Genomic DNA, 9,317 nt, shown 5'->3' with positions numbered 1-9,317 from the left:
CTGTCAGCACAGAGCCTGATGCAGGGCTCGAACTCACGGACCGCGAGATCACGACCTGAGCCGAAGTCGGACGCTTGACCGACTGAGCCACCCAGGCGCCCCTTGATGTTTATTTTTGAGAGAGAGAAACAGAGCATGAGCAGGGGAGGGGCAGAGAAAGGGAGACACAGAATCCAAAGCAGGCTCCAGGCTCTGAACTGTCGACACAGAGCCCAATTAGGGACTCGAATTTATGAACCATGAGATGATGACCTGAGCTGAGGGTAGACGCTTAACCGACTGAGCTACACAGACACTCCATAGGAGTGGTTTTTAAAATGGATCAGCTTACCAATGAACATTAAAAGCATTTGAGGATGTTGCGTATATCTTAGACCTGGAAAGAACAGGACAGACCCTTCCAGCTCAGCAGTGAAGGAAGCACTCTGGTGAATAGGAGCAGACCTGTGGACGTGTGTGGCTGCAGCATTCGCTTTGTGAATGCACTTCTCTCACTCACTTGATAGTCTCTGGGGTTCTCCAGGCAGCTGCGTGGCCCTGCCAGTGTGTGGTTCTGAGGAAAACCTTCGCTGCTTCCTGAGATGCAAGCATTCAGTTCATACTCCCTAACTCCAGCATCTGGGTTCTGAATGGACGCCTCTTTGAGGGGCCACATCTGTTCTCGTCCTTCTCCCTGGCTTGGCCACATTCTTTGGGCTTATGACTGGAAGATAGATCACCTCCCCACCCCACTCGAGAAAGCATTGGTTCTGGCAGTAAGTAAGGGACAAAGATTTTAAGTGACAAAGTCCAGCTTTTGCTACATTCTCTCTTCCCAGTGGCCCATTAAAAAGCTACAGCAGCCTTTTTTGAGGAACCAGTGGTCAGATGTCTTCAGCTTTAAAAATGTTAATCCTCCCTGAATGTTGCCATGGAATACAAAGCCAACTTTTCCAGGATTATACTCTTGTGACCACAAAGGATAAATAATCGTAGGAGGGTATTCTCTGCATGAATCAGGGGTCTCTCAGAGCATTTGAGACATTATAAACACAAATTCTTGAATCGTCGCCGAGCCTTGCAAGCTGGGCAGGAAATGGTTAGGATTTGCTTCAGGTGCGCTGTGGTTGTTATGTATTCCCTGTAGCTCTCCAGAAAAATCCATCCAGTCTGATTCAACCGACCAGACAGCTATTTTTGAAAACTGTTTAGCAATCAATGACTATGTAACATCAGCCTCTGTGCACGCATCAACAGGTGAGAACAAATGAGGGCACATGACCGACCATTAACAGCAGGTGCTCCCTAGAGTGTTTAAACTTGGGCTAATGCCCCAAAACCAAGGCCAACAGGAACGAAGCACCTCCCTTATTTTCAAAAGAGCACCAAGCAGCTATCAGGAATCCATTCTAGGGTTTGCTAAGTCTACACTGGTTTTGCAACCCTTGCCGCAGTGGCATGAGCCAACAAACTGCAGAGTATTGAGAGGAACGGAATCAGGGATGTATTCGATAGGAGTGGTGGGGTCATCTCCTGGTGGGAGGTGCTGAGAGGAGTCCCTCAAATCATGTCAAGTGGTGCCAAGAGACATCTTTAGAGATCGGGGTGCTTGCCAAAAGGGGAGACAGCCATTGCATTTTCTGTTTAAACATTTGCCCACTGGGTGCAATTAACCAAGCTGTCCCTAGTGGAAGATTTTCTGGGATATATTTGGTAAGCGTGCCCCGGTGTTTGACAATGGAAATGGGCAGAGGGAATGATGCCTACTTCTCTCTTAGTAAACTCCAAGGTTGAGAGACCAGCTAGACCAGTCCAAGGCTGCAGTGTGTGGGCAGTGGTGGAGCAGTCTGCCCTCAGGCCATTGGATATGGCAGGGTGTAGCGGGTAGCCACAGAAGGTGGTCTGCTCTAGCAGTCTTAAAGGTGCCTTGTCCCAGGGAATGGTCTGCTGGGACAAGGAGGCTCCAACAGAAGCTTGGAAGGACCTGCCAGGTGCTGGGGGTAAGGGAAGTGTGTTTGCTGGTCAAGGTCCCAGCAGAAATCCACCCCAGATGATAGGCATGAAAAGGTTTGTACAAATTGGGCTTACTGAGGTAAAATTTGTGTAAAATGAAATTCATCCTTTTTAGACATATCATTTAATGAGTTTTCCTAAATGTTTGCAGTTGTGTAACAACCACCATAAACACAGTATAGAACATTTATATTGTCCAACAATATAAATGTCCAACATTTATATTGTCCTCATGCCCTTCCGCAGAGAATCTCTTCTTTTACCTCTGGTCCCTGGGTACCACTGGCAGGTTTTCTGTCCTTAGAGTTTTGCCTTTGCTAGAACACCATGTGAGTGCCATCATAGAGTATGTAGCCTTTTGTATCCAGCTTCTTTCACCTGGCATAATGTTTTTGAGATCCATCCACATTTTTGCATGTGTAAATAGTTTGTTCCTTTTTAGTCAGAGGATAGTACTCCATTGTATGGATGCACCTTCGTTTATTCATTCATTTGTTAACGGCAAAAAAGAATGGCACTTTGATTGTCTCTGCTTTTGGTAATTATGAATAACATGTCTATAAATATTCACATGCAAGTCTTTGTGTATACATATGTTTTCATTTCTCTTGTATAAATATATAGGAGTGGAAATTCTGGATCATGAGGTAAATGTATGTTTAGCTTTCTGAGAAGCTGGCCAACTTTTTTCCAAAGTGGTTGTCTCATTTTGTATTCTGGTCAGCGTTATACGAGAGTTCCATTTCCTCCCCATGCTAGTTAGCACTTAGTATTGTCAGTATTTTGAATTTTAGCCATTCTGATAGGTGTGTAATAGTATCTCATGAGGTTTTAATTTGCATTTCCCTAAAGACTAGTGATGTGAAGCATCCTTTCATGAACTGCCCTCTACATATCTTTGGTGAAGTGTCTATTCAAATATTTTGCCAATTTTTGAGTTGCTTATCTTCTTATGGAATTAAAGAATTCTTACATAATTTGAATACTACAAGTCCTTTGTCAGATAAGTACTTTCCAAATATTTGCTCCCAGTCTGTGCCTTATCTTTTCATTTTTTAAACAGTGTCTTTTGAAGAACAAAAGTCTTAAAAAGTTTTATGAAGTCTGATTTATCAATTTTTTCTTTTTTACTTTATACTTTTTGTGTTGTAGCTAATAAATCTATGTCTGATGCAGATTCACACAGGTATTTTCCTGTCATTCCTTCTCAAGGTTTCATTACACACATGTTAGCTCTTATATTTAGGTCCATGATCCACTTAGAGTGAATTCTAAAATATGGTGTGAGGTGAGGGCTGAGGTTCATTCCAAATGGATATCCAGTTGTTACAACTCCATTTGCCAAAAAGAGCAAAGAGTCCTTTTATTTTAAATGTTTATTTTTTATTTTATTTTGAGAGAGAGAGAGAGAAAGAGAAAGAGAGAGAGAGAGAGAGAGAGAGAGAGAGCTCGTGACTGGGGGAGGCACAGAGAGGGAGATAGCATCCCAAGCAGGCTCCATGTGGGGCTCAATCCCACAACCCTGGGATCATGACCCGAGCTGAAATCAGGAGTCAAATGTTCAACCCACTGAGCTACCCAGGTGTTCCCAAAGAGTCTTTTTCTATTGAAAAATAAAGTACTGGCAGAAGAGCACGTGTATCATAAAGTGTGTAGCTCAATGAATTTTCACAGACTGAACAGATCTATGTTATCACACCCCAGATCAGGAAACAGACCATTTCTAGCTCCCTAGAAACCCTCTTATTCCCTCCAGGCACTACTCACTAGCCTCACCCTACCCTTGATAACCACTACCTTGACTTCCAATAGCTAAGATTAGTTTTGCCTATCTTTAAACTTTGTATAAATGTGATTATATAACATTTTTTTAAAATCTGTGTTCTTTAACTCAACATTATATTTGTAAGATTCATGCATGTTGTTGCCTCTTCTTGTAGATCACTGATTCTCACTGTTGCTCTGCATTCCACTGAATGACCATACAGCAATGCATTTATTCATTCTTTCATTAATATTCATGTGTGTAATGTCCATGTGGGGGCTTTTATGATTGTGAACATACACATGTTTTAACTGGGTGTATTTCTGGGAATGGAACTGTGGGTGTGTAGGTTTTGCGTATGTTCAGTTTTAGCAGACATGTCAAACACAGTTCCAAAATGCTCATACCACTTTACATGCCCCCCAGCAGTATAGGAGAGTTCTAATTGCTCCACAGCCTCATCGACACTTAGAATTTTCCACCGTTTTCATTTTAGCCATTTTAGTTGAGTATGCAGTGGTATCACATTGCAGTTTTTCATCTGCAATTTCCTAATTGCTAACAAGGTTGAACTCCTTTCCATATATTTATGAAACACATGAAAGAGGATATTTTGTTATGTTCTTTCATAAAGTGTCTATTCAAGTGTTATGTTCATTTTTATGTTAGGTTATGTCTTTTTCTTATTGGCGTGTAGGGGTTAAGTATGTATTCTACATAAAAGCCTTTTGTCATACTTCTATGTTGCCAATAGCTATTTCCAATATCCCATTCTATGTGCTGTTTTTTGAAGAATTTTCCTGAAAGCACAACTTCAGGTGGGATGTTGAGCACCTCGGTCTGGCAACAGCGGGAGCCATTCCTGCTCTAAGGATGAAGGTCGAGGGGATGAAATCGTATTACCTGAGCCAAGCAAGGGCTGGGGCTGGGAAAGTGGGGCAGCCCAGCTGGAGCTATGGTCATGAGCACCACACCACTGTCAGGTGCTTCCCTTTAGCAGGGATGGGCAGGAAAGAAAGTTTCCAATCCCCCTCTCCTCCCAACTTCCCTTCTCCTGCTGCAGCCTCCATTGGCTGAAACCAGAAGTTATCAAGGAGCTCTGAAAGGTGCAGTCCCCAGGAGTCAGCCTCTGGGTCACAGAGGAATACAGGGAAGGAGGAGACACGGATCAGGGGAGAGACTGCAGTGGAGATTAACCAGCAAAGAGAAGGATCGAGAGACTGCCCAGAAACCCTATCTCTCAGATTAAGACAGATGCAGTGTGTATGTCCTCAGCCTCTAAAGCATCCACAAAATATAGTCCTTGAAGGAGCCAGTGTTTGGAGCATTGCTATGTAAGGATTATGACAGCAGAACGAGTTCAGTGAAAAAGAAAAAAGGTTTTTTGCTCCCTCCCTTTAATATTCTACTTTCCCTAAGCCTAGAAGAGCCAGGAGAGAGGGAGAGTAAGGGAGACAGAAAACTAGGAGAAGGACACATGATGCCTCTTGCCACCACTGGCCCCACCACAGATCCAGCCTGCACTGACGCTGGGCCAGGGTAGAGCTTGACTTGGATATGAGATTCAAATTTTGATTGAGACTGGACTGGACTGAATACCTGAAAGTGAGCCATATTTACAGAAATGAGGCTAGTTCTTACCATTAAAAGTGCCTGGAAAGCTGAGATGGGCTGGCTCACTAAGAGGTCATCAAGGGAAGGAAGATGTGAAAGAACTTACCTGGAGGCCGGGGTGGAAAGAAAATCAAGCCATTTCCTGTTCTTCACTGGTCCACTCTGTTCAACAAAACAGTTTGTTGTTGTTGTTGTTGTTGTTCATTTATTGTTGAGAGAGAGAGACAGAGCATCAGCTGGAAAGGGGCAGAGAGAAGGAGACACAGAATCTGAAGCAGGCTCCAGGCTCCGAGCTGTCAGCACAGAGCCCAACGTGGGGCTCGAACTCGTGAACTGCAAGAACATGACCTGAGCCAAAGTGGGACGCCCAGCCAACTGAGCCACTCAGGCGCCCCAACAAAACTGTTTTAAATAACTCAAATCTGTCTCTCTTTTCCAACAGGCTTGAGGTTACGTACTTTTCATGCATTGTCTTACTAACACAACCACTCCGTGGGAAAATATTAGTATAATCTCTGCTTTATAGATGTGGAAGTTAAGGCACAGGGAGGTTACAAGGCCATATTAGCCTGGTTTCAAGTCCAGCAAATGTGATTCCAGAATACAAGCTGAAATTTCTTTTTTTTAAATATGACTATATTTTTAGGGCAGTTTTAGGTTCACAGAAATTTTGAGAAAAAGGTACAGAGTTGCTGTTTAACCCTTGCCTCACACCTGTACAGCTTTCCCCACTATCACTGTATCACAATGGTACATTTATTGCAATTAATGAACCTAAATTGACACATCATTATCATCCAAAGTCCACAATAGGGTTTATTCTTGGTGGTCCGCATTCTATGGGTTTGGACAAATGTATAATATGTATTCACCATTAAAGAATCATACAGAGTTATTTTCACTGTCGTAAATTTCCTTTGTGGTCTGCCTATTCATCCCTCCCATTGCCTTCAACCCCTGGAAACCACTGAACTTTTTAATGTCTCCATAGTTTTGCCTCTTCCAGAATGTCATATAGTTGAAGTCGTATAGTATGTAGCATTTTCAACTTGGCTTTGTTCACTTAGCAACATGCTTTTAGGTTTCTTCTATGTCTTTTCATGGCTTGATAGCTCTTTTTCTTTTTAGTGCTAAATAACATTTTATTGTCTGGATGAACCACAGTATCTTTATCCATTCACCTCTTGAAGGACATCTTGATTGTTTTCAAGTTTTACCAATTATGAATAAAGCTCCTACAGACATCTGTGTGCATTGTTTGTATAGAGTTACGTTTTCAGTTCACTAGGGTAAATTAATACCAACGAGTACAATTGCTGGATAATGTGGCAAGAATATGTTTACTTTGGTAAGAAACCACCAAACTGCCTTCCAAAGTGGCTGTACCATTTTGCATTCCCACCAGCAACGAATGAGAGTTCTTGTTGCTCCACATCTTCACCAGCATTTGGTGTTGTCAATGTTTTGAATTTTGGTCACCTAGTATGTATGTAGCAGTATTTCATTGTTGTTTTAATTTGCATTTCCCTGATGATATATGATGTGGAGCACATTTTCATGTGCTTATTTACCACCTGTATATCTTCTTTGGTGAGATGTCTATAGGGTCTTTGGCCCAGTTTTTAATTGAGTTGTTTGTTTTCTTATTCTTGAGTTTGAAGAGTTCTTTGTATATCGTGGATAACGGTCCTTTTTCAGATGGTCTTTGCATATATTTTCTCCCAGTATATGGCTTGTCTTCTCATTCTGTTGACATTATTTTTCACAATACAGATATTTTAATTTTCATTAAGTCCAGCTCATCAATTGTTTCTTTCATGGATTGCATCTTTGGTGTTGTATCTAAAAAGACATCACCATACCCAAGGTCATCTAGATTTTCTCCTAAACTATATTCTAGAAATTTTATAGTTTTAAATTTTACATTTAGGTCTATGATTCATTTTGAGTTGATTTTTGTGAGGTTATAAAGTATGTGTCTAAATTTATTACTCTGCATGTGGGTGTACAGTTGTTCCAGTGCCATTTGTTGAAAAGGCTGTCTTTGCTCCATTGTATTGCTTTTGTTCCTTTGTCAAAGATAAGTTGACTATAGTTATGTGGGTATATACCTGGGCTCTCTATTCTGTTATTTTGATCTAGTTGTCTGTTATTTTACTAATACCACACTGTCTTGGTTACTGTAGCTTTATATTAACTTTTAAGTCAGGTAGTGTCAGTCCTTCAACTTTGTTCTTCTCCCTATATATTGTGTCGATTATTCTGGGTCCTTTGCTTCTCCCTATAAACCTTAGAGTCAGTTTGTCAATGTCCACAAAATAACTTTCCAGGATTTTGATTGGAATTTCAGTGAATCTAGAGATGAAGTTGGAAAGAACTAAATCTTGACAATATTGAGTCTTCTTGTCCACGAACATAGAATACTTCTCCATTATTTAGTTGTTATTTAATTTAGTTCATCACAGTGTTTTATTTTTCCTTATATTTTGTACATATTTTGTTAGATTTATACCTGAGTACTTCATTTGGGGGAGTGCTAAGGGATATAAATGGTACTGTGTTTTTAATTTCAAATTCCACTTGTTCATTGCTGGTATATAGGAAAGTGATTGACTTTTATATGTTCTAAGACTTATGGGAGAATAAACTAGTATCATCCACAGACAGAAAATGAAATCTGCAATATTGGAATTATGAATGTTCAAATCAGCCCAGACAAGAATATAAGTCCAAACCACCAATAGACGAATGAAATACCATATGGTCCAAGATATATCCTTAAAGTTTTGACACAACCCTCAGTCTGAATTGTGAGGACTGATCTTCAGTTCAGTCCAGCCAGCAGAAATTGTGCAATTTTCTGTTGTATTTATTATACAGACTGTGTATATTCTAGAAGGTTCCTTTAGTGCTACACTATTGTACTTTCTGTCCCAGCAATTAGAGGGCATGCAAATTCCACAAAGTCATCAATAAGAACAGGCCATGCTCTTTCTTTGTGATAATTAGACATGTTATATGCAATCATTGTACTGAAATCTAAAAGAAGATTCCAAGTATTTTTTGGTATTGATCATTTATCATGTTCCAATAAAAATTTATTCCATAAGTCTAAGAATGTATATCTCCCTTAAACACTAAATTCCAGCAGGCAATTGCCATTTCTAGATCTAATCCTTTTTGTCTTGGATTCTTTGCAAAATTAAAAGTAAGCTTGTAAAAGTCCTTAAATCATCCTGGTTCTTTCAATTCTTGTTCCATTTTGGGTATCTGGGCATTTAGTTTTTCTATGTCATATCATTCATGAACTCCTGTTTGGAAAACTTGCACTGTGTTGCTGCTCTGAACTTTCACACAATAATCAATGCACTGATGCTGGCTGGATCAAGTACGAGGTCATCACACATGTTCTGTATACCATCTATTCCAATTTTATTTTCATCTTGAGGATCTTTGTATCTATTGTATAGCTGTTCTAACTTCTTCCTGTCCAATGATCCTTTTATACTCTCACATATATAAAGTTCAAGATTTTGGATAAAAAAAGTCTGTTGCAATATCTAACCTCCAGTCATTTTGAAACAGACAACTTACTACTGTTTTTTCACTTGAGTGTGTGAAGCTAATAAACTGATGAATTTTATCCTTCTGTGATGATTTCAACTTGCTCATGTTGGTGTCCTCTAGGCCTCTCCCCTCCTCCTTTGGCTCTGCAGTGAATCAGCTCCTGGATTTTTTTGTTGATTCTTTGAGATTTTTGACATAGATGATCATGTCATCTGTGAACAAAGATAGTTTTGTTTCTCCCTTCCCAATTTGTATACCTTTATTTTCTTTTCTTGCCTTATTGCATTATTTTAACTTCTAGTACAATGTTGAAAAGGAGTGGTGAGAGGGGATACCCTTGTCTTGTTTCTGATCCTAGTAGGAAACTTTTGAGTTTCTC

At 40.3% G+C, this 9,317-nt stretch overlaps 1 pseudogene; it reads right to left on the bottom strand.

The window, feature by feature from the left end:
* Positions 1-8,282: 8,282 nt before the first annotated feature.
* On the bottom strand, positions 8,283-9,043 carry LOC124517407 (DCN1-like protein 1; annotated as a pseudogene).
* Between the last annotated feature and the right edge of the window lie 274 nt (positions 9,044-9,317).

Source organism: Lynx rufus, unplaced genomic scaffold (assembly GCF_022079265.1).
Source record: "Lynx rufus isolate CCGP_SWC_20201006 ecotype Redwood Valley unplaced genomic scaffold, mLynRuf1.p SCAF_21, whole genome shotgun sequence".
Lineage (NCBI taxonomy): Eukaryota > Metazoa > Chordata > Mammalia > Carnivora > Felidae > Lynx > Lynx rufus.
The sequence above is the reverse complement of the archived record's forward strand: the minus strand, read 5'-3'. Positions and strand labels throughout refer to the sequence as shown.